General features: G+C 46.4%; 1 long non-coding RNA gene across 1 annotated transcript; it reads right to left on the minus strand.

The window, feature by feature from the left end:
• Positions 1 to 2482: 2482 nt before the first annotated feature.
• On the minus strand, positions 2483 to 4588 carry LOC114229236 (uncharacterized). The gene is made up of 3 exons (XR_003615318.2): positions 4488 to 4588; positions 4103 to 4190; positions 2483 to 2691 (listed from the first exon to the last, which is right to left on the minus strand). It is a non-coding gene; the product is annotated as an uncharacterized LOC114229236 (long non-coding RNA).
• Positions 4589 to 16646: the final 12058 nt, after the last annotated feature.

Below are 16646 nucleotides of genomic sequence, written 5' to 3' on the forward strand. Positions count from 1 at the left end.
AAAACATAAGCAGTAAATCTATCACTTATATGTGGAATCACACATTTCTCATAGCAATATTTTTTCTGGCATATCTCCTCAGGCAAGGGAAATAAAATAAAATATAAACAAATGAGACTACATCAACTAAAATGTTTTTGGACAGCAAGGGAAAGCATCATCAAAATGAAAAGAAGAAAATATTTGCCAATGATACATCTGATAAGGGGTTAATACCCAAAATTTAGTAAAAAAAAAAAAAAAAAAAACTCATACAACTCAACACCAAAAAAGCAAATAATACAATTAAAAATGGGCAGAGGACCTGGTTAGACACTTCTCCAAAAGGACATACAGACGGCCAATGGACATGTGAAAAGATGCTCAACGTCACTGATCACCAGAGAAATGCAAATAAAAACCACAATGAGCTATCACCTCACACCTGTCAGAATGGCTGTCATCAACACTCAACCAAAAACAAGAACTGGTGAGGATGTGGAGAAAAGGGAATTCTCGTGCACTGATACAGCCTCTGAGGAAAGCAGTATGGAGGTTCCTCAAAAATAAAAAATGGAGCTGCCTGTTTATTCAAAGAAACCCAAATCATTAATTCAAAAGAACATATGCAGCCCTGTGCTCACTGCAGCATTATTTACAGTAGCCAGCACATGGAAGCACCCTGAGTACCTGCCAACAGACGGCTGCACGAAGATGTGGTACCTATATACAATGGGATATTACTTGGTTAAAAATAAGAAATATTACCATTTGCAACAACATGAATGGACCTAGAGAGCATTATGCTAAGTGAAATAAGTCAATCAGAGAAAGACAAACACCGTAAGATATCATTTATATGTGGAATCTAAAGAACAAAATAAAACAGAAACAGACTCACAGATACAGAGAGCAGACGGATGGTTTCAGATGTGAGTGTGGTTGGGGGAACAGGTAGAAGTACAGACCGGCAGTTACAAAACGGTCACAGGGATGTAAAGCACAGCAGAGGGCATACAGTCAATGATGTTGTAATCGCTGTGTATGGTGCCAGGTGGGTTCTGGCAATACTGGGGCAACACTTTGTAAAGTATAGGATTGTCTAACCACAGTGCTGTACACCTGAAACGAATACAAAATAACACTGAATGTAAACTGTAATTTAAAAATACTTGGAAAACCCTTCGTGATAGTATGTTTGTTCAAACTACTGTCTTTGTGGGCCTGTGCAGGACCAGTGCTTTAGTCTGACCCACATCAGAAAGACAATCCCACGGAGAAGGAAGGGTCTACTGCGCATTGGGGTGGCTAAGATGTGTTTAGTTGGATCCACAGAAGCAAGGAAAAAGCAAACAAGCCTATTTTAATAAGTTAATAAAATAAAATGAAAATATATTACATTTCTAAGATCCAGTTATTTCTTTATGCCCAAACTGAAACCCTATCCTGATCATTAGTTTCACACAGAATGTGAGCTTTCCTATGTAAGCCACTGCAAAAAGTAACTGTTATGTTACTAACACAGGAAGCTGCTGGCACTAGGTGTGGTGGGTGATCTTCCTCCTTTATTCCTGCGGTACCTGAGCAGAGAAGAGTCTTATCAGAGACGAATCAGCTTTAGAGACCCATTCCAATGAGGCAGAGACAGCCGGGAACTGAAACTGTGCCACTTCCATCACCACGGTCACCGACAGAGGGTCCGCTTAGCAGACTGCAGCCCCTGCACACTTCCCTGCGGACTCCACAGCATCTCCTGGGGCACGGACGGCAGACATCTCACTCACACTGCCCAGCCGCCCAAGCTCCCGGATTATAAGCAATACTTCTTCTTAAAACCCAGTGTGCGCGCGTACACACACACACACACACACACACACACACACACACACGAGCACACACAACACACGTCCAGGCCACATTCCAGACCTACTGAGTCAGTCTCTGGGACTGCGCCCCGCCCTCTGTCTATTTTAAATATTCCACAGGGGATGACAATGTGCAATCAGAGTTGAAAATCACAGGTTTATAAATTTCAAGGGAGAAAAACTGAGCACCAGAGAGCTTAGAAGATTTGGTTGTAGGTACTGGGAGCCAAGCTTAGCATCCAGACCCCTTGACCCCATACAAATGTAATTTTCATTCAGAATCTGCCAGTTTATGTTCTGTGGTAATAATATTGGCAACAACTAATATTTTCATAGCTTTTATAGTTTGTACAGAACTTTCATATTAAGTTGTTTTGGTGGATCACTTGCAACACTACAGAAAACCATCGTTTTGTTTGTTTGTTTCCAACACAAAGTGGATGAGCTGTTGCCAAGTGTGTCCTCCCACAGACCATGTGCGTCTTAGGAGAACTTATCAGTGGAGCAAGCACTCCGCGATTGCGTGACAGCAAGGAGTCATCTGTGACTACATTCCCATGTTGATCCAAGCACATAGTGTCAGAGCTTAAGACCGCTGCTTAGTAAGTAAAGAGAAAACCTATAAAGACCAAGTTTATTGAAAAAAAGACTCGTAAGTGTGTCTGAGCACACAAAGCTAGACAATTTATGCAGTAGGTGCATGGGTGCCTGGCATGGCAGACCCTCTCGGCACCACGGGAAATTCAGATCTGGGAAATGGCCCCATAGTGCCTGGAGTGGGTGGGTTCTCAACAGGATGTGTGGGGTTAATGTCTACAGGGACAGTGCTTCTCAGTGAACGTTCTTTCTAGGAGAAAAAGAAAGTAAGCAGATATGACGTAAGAAAAAAGCAAATAAATGCTGAGCAGAATCAGAAAGTGCCCCGGAGGCAGAGAAGGGGACGTTAGGAGAGCTCACAGCCAGCACTGCCGGCTGTGTGTCCCTGTTCCGAGACCCAGACAGCGCTGAGCGGATCTCATCATGTCCCCGTGGGTCTGCTGAGCACCGACTGCAGTCTGGAAGGAGACGCACCGCACATGTAAAATGCTTTCAGACTTAGAGCATCAACAGGTAAACTATTCCATTAATTGATTTCAATATGCATTTCTTTGTTGTCAAATGTTAAATTGATAATGTCTTGGGAACACTGAATGGAAGAAAGTACTGGAATTGTTTTCCTGTACTTCATAAATTGGACTTCAGGAAACTTTAAATGTACATGAATGGCTCACACTGGAGACCAGCGTTGTACTTTTATGGGCAGCACTATGACCCTAAGAGCTTCAGCAACGGGTTTTCTCACTGAGCCTTCCAGCCATCCTAAGAGGTGAGTACTCTACTGTACACGAAGCACATCTTAAATGAGCTGTCTGGAATCACCCCGATGAGCAAAGGGCTTTTACCTTACAGCCAATGCTGTGGGTAAACTGAGGAAAGCTTCATGGCAGATAACGGTGGCTCAGTGACCAAGTAGCAACTGTTGAGTGGCTTTCCTTAGCCCAAACTGTGCAAAACTATGAAGGTGTCAATTCTAAATTCGCTAATTTTTGCAAACTGCGATGGTGAGAATTCCTGAGAGAAAGAGTGAAGGAATGTTACGGGGTGTGATTGAGAAGCTAACTAGTATCTTCTTGGCTGTCACTATGGCTGCTCTCCCTCGTGCACCCTAGGAAGACGGCACCACCTGCCCGTCCCCGAGACCTCGCAGGCCAGACCACGTGCTGGGCAGGTGCGTGGCCCCTTTCACGTGGGGGAGGACAAGCAGGCGTCCCAAGGCTCCCACCTCCTGGAAGGCACACTGAAGCAGGTTTGGATTTCCCAGGAGGAGGAAATCACCGTGTAAGTTTCATCACACTTCTACCTCCGGGCAATATGCAAATATTGACACCAAAAGCCCAAGACGGTGGCTGATAGACCTTTGATGAGAAGCCTGTCGCACTGGGCCTGACGTTGCTCAATCAGCTGGTACACGGGAAGGAACCAGAAGGAAGCTCTGAGCTCCCGGAGCCCCCACCTCAACTGGAAGCAGGGAATCGAGTAGAGAACAGGCTTAACCACAGGAGAACAAAGACAGGCCCGCCCACTCCCTGGGCATGGAGACAGAGAAATGGTATCTTGGCTGGGTTACTGCACGCCAGTTATAGAGAATCGTTCGTGTAAAACGTTTCTAGTCCTGCTTCTGTGCAAAAGTCAGCTGAGGGCCGATGGTCTGAGCTTACCTTGGGTCTGGCGTCCTTGGAAACGAGGCAGAGAGGATTCCCTGCAGAGCTGAGGGAGGACTCCGTGCACCCAGAAGCCGTTCTCATCCTGGGCAGAGAGAGAAGAGAGAATGAGGAGTGTTCCTTGTTGGCTCAGGAGACAAGAGGCACTTCAGGGAACTCAGAGGCTGATGGAGCGGCTGCGCGGGGCTGTAACTGCTCTGCACACCGTGACTGAGCTCTCTGAGCTCCACAGGGCAGTCTAACGCATCTTCCCGCTGGTCACTGCAGGGCCCCTAGGAAGGCAGATCGTTCACAAAGACGTCTCCATGAAAGGCCAAGCCTTTCCATAAAATTCCCAATTCTTAAATTTCAGTAAATCAAAAATAAGAAAGAAACTAATTACCTGTCACTCCTTGCATTTCCATACAGATTCGCCTTAGGGTTCCTGAGTGGTACTCTTTCTCTCAACAAGTAAAACCTGTTTAATTCCACAGGGATTTGGAACGTAAGAGCCAAAGTGATGTGCCTGGTGGGAAGAAAACAACACAGACCTCGCCTCCAATAATCTGTGATGAAAACAACAACACAAACTTATTTAAGAACATTTTTCCACAATAATAACTAACTCAGTCTAGTTAACATTCTTACTTTGACCCGATTTAACATCTGGGAACTTATTCTGTAGATATTCGGCATATGTGAAACACCATGTGTTTAAGGATGCTGACTATGGCATTGTGTAGAATAACAAAAGTCAGGAAAAACTGCAAGTGCCTATTAAAAGTTGCCTGGTAAAATAAACCACTAGATAGCCATTAAAAAGGATATTATAGAGTCATTTTTAAAAAGAAAAAGCTTGAAAGCACTAAATGCCTTTTAAAATACTAAAATGGAATTATAGTCCTGATAAAATCAAATGACATTACAGTGTTTAAAGCAAACTACCCTTTTCATTATAAACATGCAGGCACGTGTGTAGGCCTGGCTTATCCAGGGAGGGGGTCTTGCTGAAGTGTGTGCCGCTCAGGTGAACTCACTGCTCAGGTGAGCTGCACTTGGCTGGGCTGGAGAGCAGGTCTCACTGCCTATCCAAATCACCTGCAGCACCTTTTCAGTTTTATATCATGAATTTGTATTCGTCATTATATATAGACTAGAGGCCTGGTGCACGAAATTCATGCACAGGGGTGGGGGGAGGGGTCCCTCAGCCCAGCCTGCTCCCTCTCCAATCTGGGACCCCTCAAGGGATGTCTCTCCTGCCAGCCTGTTTGGCCCTAACTGCCCTCCCCTGCAGGCCTGGGTCCCCTCCAACTGCCCTTCCCTGCAGGCCCGATCACCCCCAAGTTCCCTCCTCTGCTGGCCTGGTCACCCCTAACTGCCCTCCCCTGCAGGCCTGGTCCCCCCCTAACTGTTCTCCCCTGCAGGCCTGGGTCCCCCCCAACTGCCCTTCCCTGCAGGCCCAGTCACCCCCAACTTCCCTCCCCTGCAGGCCTGAGTCCCCCCTAACTGCCCTTCCCTGCAGGACCGGTCACCCCCAACTTCCCTCCTCTGCCGGCCTGATCACCCCTAACTGCCCTCCCCTGCAGGCTTGATCACCCCCAACTGCCCTCTCTTGCAGGCCCGGTCCCTCCCAACTGCCCTCCCCTGCTGGCCTATCACCTACAACTGCCCTCCCTTGCAGGCCTGGTCCCTCCCAACTGCCCTCCCCTGCTGGCCATCTTGTGTCCACATGGGGGCAGGATCTTTGACCACATGGGGGCAGCCATCTTGTGTGTTGGAGTGATGGTCAATCTGCATATTACTCTTTTATTAGATAGGACTAGTGGCCCAGTGCATGGATTCATGCACATTGAAAGGCAATTAAATAGAAGAAATATTTTAATATTGCTATTCGCCCTTTCTCTATAATAGAAGTGTCAACCAAATTCACAATCGACAATGACAGACCGAAACACATGCATGTGATTGGCACCAGCGAGAGCTTTATATGTATTGCACACGCACAAGTCAACATTTATTTTTAAACTAGAGGCCTGGTGCACAAAAATTCATGCACTCGGGGGGGGGGGGGCGTCCCTCAGCCTGGCCTACATCCTCTCCCAATCCGGGACCCCTCGGGATATGTCTACCTGCCGGCTTAGGCCTGCTCCTTGGGGGATCGGGCCTAAGCTGGCAGTCAGATATCCCTCTGACACGCCGGGAGCCCTCGGGGGATGTCTGACTAAGCCGTTAGTCAGACATCCTTAGCGCTGCCACGGGCAGGAGAGGCTCCTGCCACCGCCGCTGCGCTGGCCAGCCATGAGCCGGCTTCTGGCTGAGCAGCGCTCCCCCTGTGGAAGCGCACTGACCACCAGAGGGGCAGCTCCTGGGTTGAGTGTCTGCCTCCTGGTGGTCAGTGCGCATCATAGCAATCAGTAGTTCCTGGTCGTTCTGCTGTTAGGGTCAATTTGCATATTACCCTCTTATTATATAGGATTGCCAGAGTGCGTCATATGTACTGGCCAACTGGTCAGTCGGACGGACATACGGTCAGTCACTTAGCCTTTTATATATATATAGATATATATAGAAGATACACACACACACATTTATTTTAGGGAAATCTAGAACACTGTTTTCATTTTTAAAGTTGATAAATAAAAAAAACAACTGTTAAATAAACTGAATACATAAATATAACCCACTCTACCAAGATCATAGTATAACTCTTCCAAGTAATCACAAGGGGAAAAAATTAAACACAGATTATATCCCAAATTTAGTAAACAACTGGTTATGCTCAAATATTAGTTCTGAAATATTTATAAATTCAGGAAACAATCATCAATCAAACAAATACTAACTTTGGATCACAGTGTAACTTCCAAAAAAATAAATTTAATATTTAAAATGGGGAAAAAAGAGATTTAAAAAAACACAAGGACATGAGCACTATAAATCTATCATCGCCAAATAAAAAAGAATCAAAATTTGTGAAGCTAAATAAAATAGAAGTGTAAGTGAAATTCAGTATAAAGTCAATAATAGGAAAATATAACTGACTGCCATAGATTCAGATAATAAAGAAACACTGCTTCCAAATAATATATTGTTCTAGTAAAAATATAGATCACTCTTTAATCCCTGATACAAAGATTAGCTTTAGGTGCCATAAAATATTTATAAAAATGTAAATATTTATGACTGGAAGCAAACCTCAATAAACCTCTTAATGTAGAAACCTCCTGTTCTTATCATCATGCTGATCAGCAAACCCTGCTGGCGCCTCCCAGGACCCACGGAGGAGGCAGGACCAACGCGAGGTGAGGAGAAGCCGGGAAGCGCGGCCTTTCAAACACCAGGGCTCCTCCTGGTGCTGGCTTAGCTGTGGCAGGAGGCGGACGGACAGGCACCACCTACCAAGGTAAAAGGAGTCTGTGACCTCACTTCCCGTGTCTGACCTTACATCACCGTGGAACTACCTGTGGCAAAAATGTAAACAAACGTTTACTTTTAAGTTCCCGGGAGGGTTGAAGATGTGTGCTTCAGGAGTCAGGTGGTGGGGAAAGACACAAAGGGAAAATCACTTAAAAATCAGCTGCCAAAGTGTCGCTGTGAGCAACACAAGATCCAGGACTCTGCCCTCTGACAGCTTGGCCGTGTGGCGGGGCGCGTCGAGGTGAGGCCCAGGAAGAGGAGATGTGTGTCCAGGGGAACAGATTCCTCCCACCGTCCAAACCGCACCACATTCTGGGCAGTGCCCTCCGCAAGGTAACACCCGCCCCCCCAAGACCTCCCTGGGACACGTGCAGGAAACAGATAAATCGGAGGCCGAGGGAAGCGGCCGAGGAAGGGGAGGACGTCAAAGGGCTCCGAGAAGAACCAGAGGACAGGACAGTTTAGTGACGTCAGTGAGCAGGAAGTGGCCCGGACACACCAGCTAAGAAGCTGGGCGACCTGGCAGCTGTCGGCGCTGTGAGCTGGCGGCAAAGGATCGGGACCGACCGCTCGAGAGCACGCAAACTCTGAGTTCCACGGGGAACACTGAGCGCCTGCTCCATAGGCTCCGGGCGGTTCAGACCCGAAGAGAAAGGTCTGCCCTCTCGGAGCTGTCAGCTTCCACATGGAAAACTGTCGGAAAAACCTAAATCAATGATTCTTACACAGGAAGCCTCCCTCCCTTGGGGTCCACACGTATAAATAGATTTCTCCTGAAACTTGCTGCAGTCCTTTCAACTCTTCCTTCCTCTGAGACAGTGTGTTTGTATGTGCACCGTTTGGGGCCACCCAGAGGCCTCTGTCCAGAATATGTGAGATGGACCGTGCAAACACTTTTAATGTGGACACTTGGTAGTGACATGAAATATGAACTGTGATTTCCAGAGGACGCAGGATATGGGGAGCAGTGAATAAAACCCATAAAGACACACGCACGAGGATATCAGGCTGAGGGGAGATCGATACAAACAGTGAGAAAACAACGATGAAGATCTGTAAGGGGGGCATCTGACCAGACGCTAGAAGTGAGCACGTCTCACAGGAAAGCTCAGGCCCACAAGCCTGCTCAGCCGTCTGTGCGGGGGCCGGCAGGTGTGAGAAGACAGTGAGTAGACTTGCGCCATCCACTCAGTCACTCAGCAGGTACAGTATTAACTGAGCACCTACTAAGCGTCACTCACTTCTCCAGTCCTTGGAATACAGTGGGGAATAAGATCTATTCAGTCCTTGATCTATGAGAGTCGCAGTATGTTTGGAACACTTAAAAACACAGACATTAAAAAGAAATTAGGGTTTTCTAGTCCAGATGTAGGAGTCGTCACTCCATTCTAACAGATAGAACAAACCCAAGAACCGTCAGCTCTCCTTAGATCCGTTAAGAAATAAGGTCCCAGGGCAAACTGCTGCCCACAAAACCGGGAAGTCGGTGAGTACCGAGAATCACACTCACTGCACGGAGCCCTGAGCAGAGACCTCCAGGGGACCCCGGCCACTGGGGGAGGGGTGGACACCAGCTGTGGTGATGGACAGCTGAGACTCGGCGTGGGCAATCCTGAGAGTTAAACTCCAGAACCAGTCACCTCGCCAAAGGAGCAAGGGTCAGCATTACATCCAGCTCCTTCTTGGAAACCAGGGCGGCAGGCCGGGAGGAGAGGGAAACACTTAAGTACCGGGAGAAAGCCACCAGGCAGAGTGTTGCGCCTGTGAATTATCACTCAACAGTGAGGAGAAGGAAAGCCTTTCTCAGACAGAAGTGGGCTCATTTGCTGCAAGGAGACCTGCTTTATAAGAAATATTAAAAGAAACTTCAGGGAGAAGGAAATGATACTGGTCAGAAACTCAGAACTCCATGACGAAAGGAGGAGCATCAGAGAAAGAACACATGCAGGTAAAATAAAAACTTCTGTTTCTTATTCTTAACTGAACCATCAGATAATAATTTGCTCAAAATGATAGTAGCAACCATACACTGAACTGTGTGCTCATGTGTGCACATGCGTGTGTAAGCGAGATGAGGGGCAGCAAGTGCTACCGGAGAGGGCGGGGAGAGGCATGGCTAGTTGCTGTTCCTACAAAGCACTCACACCACCAGGAAGGTACAGTGATATTTCAAAGTGGACGTGGATTAGTTGCAAGTCCATATTGTGAAATGTAGGGTACGAGGTGGAACAGCAAATCAAAGTTTCTCACACATTTCCTCTCTCTCTCTCTCTCTCTCTCTCTCAAATCAATCAATCAATAAAATTTTAAAGGCCAGAATTGGAATTATGCATATTGTCTTGCAACTAACATTTTCAGTTATGAACTATTATTTATATTTGATAACCACCTTTTTCTGCATGCAGATACAGCTCATTCCTCTACAGGCTACAGAGCAAGGAGACAAAATTTAGATTAGAGGCCAATGTTTTGAAGCTTAGATCGTATTTTGCTTTTTCTATTCTTTGTTTTATGGAAAAACAATGACCCATTTTGTCCTGTATTCTATGGTATCATTTCACTTCAACCCAGGGAGCCGGGGTCAGTCCCTGTCCCTGGACCTGTTTTCACTCAGGAGCTCTGCATTTGATTACTCAGAGCATGGCACTGGGCCCCTAGTATTAAGATAAAAAGCAGAAAAATGTTCTTTTCCTGACTCTGAAAAAGTCCTTATAGCTCAGAAATGAAATTTAAAAAATTATGCCCTAATAAGAGAGGTATGAAAATAGAATTTTCAAGTTTATCAATTATAGAAGGAAACATTCAGTTTGTCTGATTATTTAGGTTTCTTTAGGTTGCCTGTGTGTTCTACCACTGAATACGTGTGTGTGTGTGTGTGTGTGTGTGTGTGTGTGTGTGTGTGTGATAAAGGCAGACACTGGCTTGAATTCCAGCTAACCTCCTTATGACTTCTGTACCAATATTCCAGGCACCTCTCTCTAAGCCTCAGTTTCCTCACCTGTAGAATGGTAAACATGGCCTTTCAGCCTCCAATCACTGTCTCAGAGGCTGCTGTAAGGATGATGTCGATAACATGGCGTGAAATGGCAAAAAGGCTGCTCCCTGAAGTCAGATTTTTGAGGCCAGATTTCACTTCTTTCCTTACTTCTATTCAACTTGGACGAGTTACTTAACTGACCCCTGCCTCAACTTCCTCATCAGCAAAGTGGGATTGTAACAGTCTGTCATAGAACTGCTGGGAGATCTAGCTTATCTGATACCCATGCATGTGAAGTGCAGGCCTGGGTAACAGAACTCATCACTGTGAGTTACCTCCACCGTCACCCCCTAACTGCCACCATCATCGTCATATTAACACAGGTGCCTAGTAGGAAGTCTGAACACCAGGCAACCTTACACTTAGCTTTTTTAAAATTTATTTTCTTTCTTGATTAAGGTATTATATATGTGTCCTTATCCCCCCATTCCCCCGCTACACTTGGGTTTTTATTTTAATGAGATGTGCCTTTCCTATTCTTTGTCATGAATTAATTACACACTCTGGGGAGCAGCAGGCTTCCACTTTCCTCTCCAATAAAATGGTCCCTTGACCTTGTACTGGCTCTCAGCCCCCTAGTCTCAGGCGACTGCCAACCAAGGCACCACTTGAAACCGATGTAAATGCAGGAACCCGGAAGCCATAGTATCTAAATCTGTGAAGATTCGTGAAATAATGTTTCACATTTTCTTAACCCTAATGACGAGTATTCATCGATTTCTAATTTCCTTAATGCATGTGTTGCCTTAATGTTCTTGATTTTCCTTCTTTATTAAGCCTGTTACAAATTCCATTAAAGAAGAGCATCGCTCTGGAAAAGGGGCGGCTGCCTGTGGAGCCCAACCCACTGCCCCTCGTCCAGAGCCCAGGCTGCTGCACGCACTGCCGAGCTCAGCAGGTAAACGTACACCATCCCTTTAAATGACAGAGCCTCCTGCACATGAACAAGCGAACCGGCAGCTATGACAGGAGTGTACCTCCTGTGGTCACTCCTGTCCTTCTCCTACCCACTGGGCACTCCTCTGTCAAACAGAACCAGAGGTATCTGCCCTCGGAGGCCGTGGGGTGGTTGCTACAATCCTATATGATAAACGCCTAATATGCAAATTGTCCCCTGGGTGGGGGGGTCGTTCAACCAAGAGACCAGGAGTTCGACCGCTCGCTATGATGTGTGCTGACCACCAGGGGGCGGCGTGGAACATGGCAGGTGTTGGCAACGTGGTGCTGGCAGTGGGCAGCAGTGGAGGCGCTGCCGGCCCGATGGGCCCCGGTGACAGCGGGACCATGGCGAGATGGTGGAGCAGGTGAGCGGGCAGCGCCAGGCCAAGGCAAGTGCAAGCAGGGGCCGATCGCCCTGCAGACTGCGACCAGCGGGGGTGGCGGGGGGCAGGGCCGCTGCTCAGCTCCCAGGCGCTGAGGGAGCCGGGTGGAGGGGGGGCCTGGCCCCGATCGATAGCCCCACAGGCGGGATGGTGGAGCAGGTGAGGGGGCGGCACTAGGCCACAACGAGGTGCCAGGCAGGGCTGCGGGGCTGCGAGGTTGGGGGCGCAAGCTGGGGCCTGATCCCCGCAGGCCACCGCAAGGGACCCCACCTGTGCACGAATTCATGCACAGGGCCTCTAGTATTATTATCATTATCAGTTGGTAACAGTAATCAACACAATAAAAACAAAAAGATGTTATAGACTAAAAAGCACTACAAACAAAAAAATAATAACATTACAGTGAACTCCAAAGATCTGTAAAACCTTTTTTCTTTATTGAAACTTTGTTATAATAATTGTTGAAAATAAATCAGTAACTGAGGTTGGGAAACAATTTTAATTATTAAATCATATACTTATAGTTTTTAACTATAAACTATCTGAACGCAGCCTGTCATGGGAAGTGTTTTATTCCCCAGAATCCTGAGCACACACAGTCTTTCAGGTGGTAGGTTTCGCTGGCTTCTAAAGAGTTAGCGTGTTTTTATAATCTGACCACACTGTGCTGGAGGAGACACAGGAGAGGAAAAATAATTCATGGTAATAGCTCTCTGCAGAGAGTGAGCCATCCATCTTCCAAGCCTTAATGAGCCCGGCTGAGAAAGGCCTTTGAACTTGCTCCTGGCAAGTGGAAACATTACGAGCCATTTGGAGAAGAGCTTTGAACTCCTGGCAAGTGGAAACTTCAGTCCCAGAACCACTGGAGAGGAGAGCCGGGTCAAAAGTGCAGCCGCGGGCGTGTTCCCAGTCCTGTCTCGGGGAGACCGAAGATCCCGCGCCGTCATGTGCAGGCAGAGTTCAGCCCTTTCCCGGGAGGCTCCAGCCGGGAATGCAATCTGCAACCCATCAGAGGTCAGGTAAGCAGCTGAGTGGGTCTCAGCCGGCATTTTGAAAATACTGACACAATAAAATAAACAGAAGATGTTAGAGGACATCCAGCATGAAATACGGTGACACCTCTGCTCCGGTGTGTGGTCTGCTTGGTCCCCAGTGAGGTGCTTCTACTGAAGGCTGCGTGGAAGCCGGTGGCCGTGGCTGTGGTCTGAGGGGTTTGGATGGAGATGTGCTGAGACCAAGTGCTTTGCAACGCAGGCTGACCAGAGACACGAAACGCTTCCTGCCAGGCTTCTCCAAATCAGAGGACGCCGCCAGGGAAGGGTGGCGCCGGGCCAGTGACCCTGTACGTGTGCCATACGCAGCGAAATGCTAGTGGCTGCGAAACCACTTCTGGAGTCTCTGACTTTAGCACCAAACTCAACAGGCCCGTCGTGGTTAGGAAGTCACAGTAAGTCTGCATGTGCAGACCCGCCACGCTTCCCTTTGCCTTCAGGAACTGCTGCAAGAGAGTCAATATTTTGACAGACATACAAGTTCGCATTGTCTTGCAGACTATACATGACTTCAGATTCCAGGAGAATTCCATAGAAGTTATGGCAATGAACACTTGCCTTTGCCCTGAGTACTTCTCATCCATTCATAAAATGAAAATTGCGATATCAATGCAAGTTAATCATTTCAAACACGTGCACTAAGGCGAGGGAAGTCTGAAGTGTCAGCTGAAAGAAAACCAATTTAAGTTAATTCCACACCCAACGCCCCTGGTTCACATTAGTTTACTTTTAAACTTCTCTAAAGGAAATGAATGTTGGCTGGCTGACCACAACTACCCCTTACTGGATTTTATAAAGGACTGTAAAGTATGTCTGCATTAATTTGTATACTTTTGGCATGTGGCAATTTTGAAAGGTTAAGTTGGAGGTGCCGGAGCAGATTCAATAGCCATCTCAGACGGTGATTAAAGAAAAATTGAGTTTATTTAAGGAAAGGGATGGGGGATGGGATATCCAAAGGGAAGGGCTACACAGCACTGAGTCAAAGGGTACTGGGTCCATGCTGGCAGCAAAAATAGACTCAGGACAGTGCAACAAGGAAGGACAGAAGAACCAACAGGAGAGCCCAGGCCGGGCTGCTCTGGCTCCTGGGAACTCAGAGAAAAGGGGGCTTGGAGACAGGTTCAGGGGGTGAGCCTAGGACGAGCTGCCGCTGCCCATTGCTCCCCTGTTGCCAGTCTCATGGGGTCCCTTAGAGGTTAGGGGATACAGGCCTGTAGGGGGAGGAGAGGGGGAGGGAAGGGCAAGGAGGCTCACCTGCACTGCCCAGATGGGCGCCTCTGCCCAGGTGACTTGTGAGCATCTGAATTGTGGCCAGTGGGGCAGAGAAAGAAGTTTTTAATTTCATTCACTTTTGATCAGTTTAAACAGAAATTTAAATGGCGGTGAATAGCTAATGGCTAAGATATTGAACAGCACAGAGTGATAAATTCCCATTCTAATTCAAGACAAATGAAAATCCCTCTTTTCTATTAATGTCCTGAAAATTAAATCACCATTTATGAGGGTGACTTTTTACCCATCTTGATATTCACTCTTTTCAAGTCTTCCCCACATGTGCATGTATAATGTGTTTTACACATGGTAGGTACTCAGCAATGTTAGCCGTTACTGTTGTTGCTACTATTATTCATTTACCACCTACATTTTAAAAAATAATTCTTTATTTCTGAAAATATTACATATGTCCCCCTTTCCTCCCACTGACCCCCGCCAGCCCCCACTGCCCCCCTACCCCAGGCCTTCAGCACCCTATTATCTGTGTCCATGGGTTATGTATATATACATACATATAAGGTCTTTGGTTGATTACCTCCCCTACCTTCCCTCTGAGATTCCGCTCGCTGTTCCGCGCTTCCATGTCTCTGGATCCACTCCGTTCATCAGTTTATGTTGTACTTAGATTCCAGATATGAGTGTGATCATGTGATACTTGTCTTTCTCTGCTTTACTGCCTACTTTTGACACTAAAGTCTCCTACCAGGAAATTTATATGCATATATGCAGAGCCCATGGGCATAGACAAGAGTGTGGTGAAGGCCTTGGGATATCAGGTGCCGGTGGAAGCAGTCAATGGGGGAAAAAACACAAAGGGGACATCTGTTATACTATCAACAATAAAGATAAATTTAAAAAGAATTATAATAAAATGTTTCACTAAATATTTCTGAAGTAAAATATGTAGGTTCCAGGTGGATAAATTGTCTTTAATTACCTGGGCAATTCCTTGCACTTCCTGGGCCCAAGTGTATTGACTGATTGAATGGGGATGGGACTCACCCACGAATCACAGATGCCTACATAGCCTCCACAGTCTTCACAATTTAGCAGGTGAGTATAAGACAATAGGTATGGGAGAGACTGTGTCAAACTGGACAACTCACGTCCCATCTAAGAAAATGAATGCCACTCAACTCCAGCCAGTTTTGTCCATGTGCAAATTCAGACGCTGTGTTCCTAAATGCTTTAATTTTTCAAGATAAACCAAACATTTATACTAGTGAGTGTCGACAGTGACCCTACTTGCTTCCTATCATGCACTGACTATGCATTTTGTCATGCGCTTGTCACTTGTTGAATAAGGTGTGTCAGACACCTTTCTAGAGGAAAGCTTTGCCACACTGTGCACTACCCATACCATAATGATAACCTCCAGACTATCAGGAGAAATATTTAAGTTTCCATTTTATGAAGAACCAAATTATTAGGTACACTTTTTAAAAATTACATAATTAATCAGGGTGCACTTTAATTTCTAACCTTTCTTATTTATTGTATAATGCATCATTGGAAAATACCAAGGGAATACCCATTTGTTTTTAATGATGCATGAGTGGAAGTAATGCTAGTTGGCAGTATTTGATTTTAAGAAATCAACAAAGTAATTTTGCTTTATAAAATAACGTGAATAAGTGCATTTTAAGGTATGAAAATTATATTTCTACAAAGATATTAAATAAAATCATATGTGGGCCCGAGGGTCCCCAGTTTGCAGCTGCTGGACGATTTGATCTTCACGATTCTGACTTGGAAGGTCTGGGTGGAGCCTGAGAGTCTCCTTGCTACCAACGCAAAGGGGTGATGGTGCTGCCGTCAGGGGCCGTGGGAGGGCAGGGCGGTCCACGCAGTTGGTGACGGCTTTGCAAGAACAGAATCACTAGAATCACATTTACTCCCCTGCTCTGCATAAATAACTTTTTTTGTCTCAGTTATGATCATGGTGCCCAGGTCATCACTGATCTCAGGACGTGTTAGTGATGCAAATGTACATATTAGAACTGAGGAAACAGAGTATTCAATAAAGCAATCACTAAATTGTCACGAGTGCCAGGCACGTGCTGGGCAGGTTACCAGACCATCACGGCACAGATTAAGGAGCCACCTCAGACCGCTATGATGCGCATGGAAGGGACACTCAACATGGGGAGAAAAAAGGCTTTGCTGCAGGAAAACACAACAGGCTAAAGTTGTGAGGTGTGGGCCATTTGCGAACTTAAACCCTGGGGAATATTTTTCTCCTCTCTGTAGTCACCACCTGACCCAAATCAAGATCCAAAGAATAACCGAACATTCAAAGAACTAAAACCAATCCTTCTCAGACTATTCCAAAAAACTCAAGAGGAAGGCACACTTCCAAGCTCTTTCTATGAAGCCAGCATTACCCCAATCCCAAAACCAGATAAAGACACCACAAAGAAAGAGAATTACAGGCCAATATCCCTGATAAACATAGA

Source organism: Eptesicus fuscus, chromosome 4 (assembly GCF_027574615.1).
Source record: "Eptesicus fuscus isolate TK198812 chromosome 4, DD_ASM_mEF_20220401, whole genome shotgun sequence".
In the NCBI taxonomy this organism is placed as follows: Eukaryota; Metazoa; Chordata; class Mammalia; order Chiroptera; family Vespertilionidae; genus Eptesicus; species Eptesicus fuscus.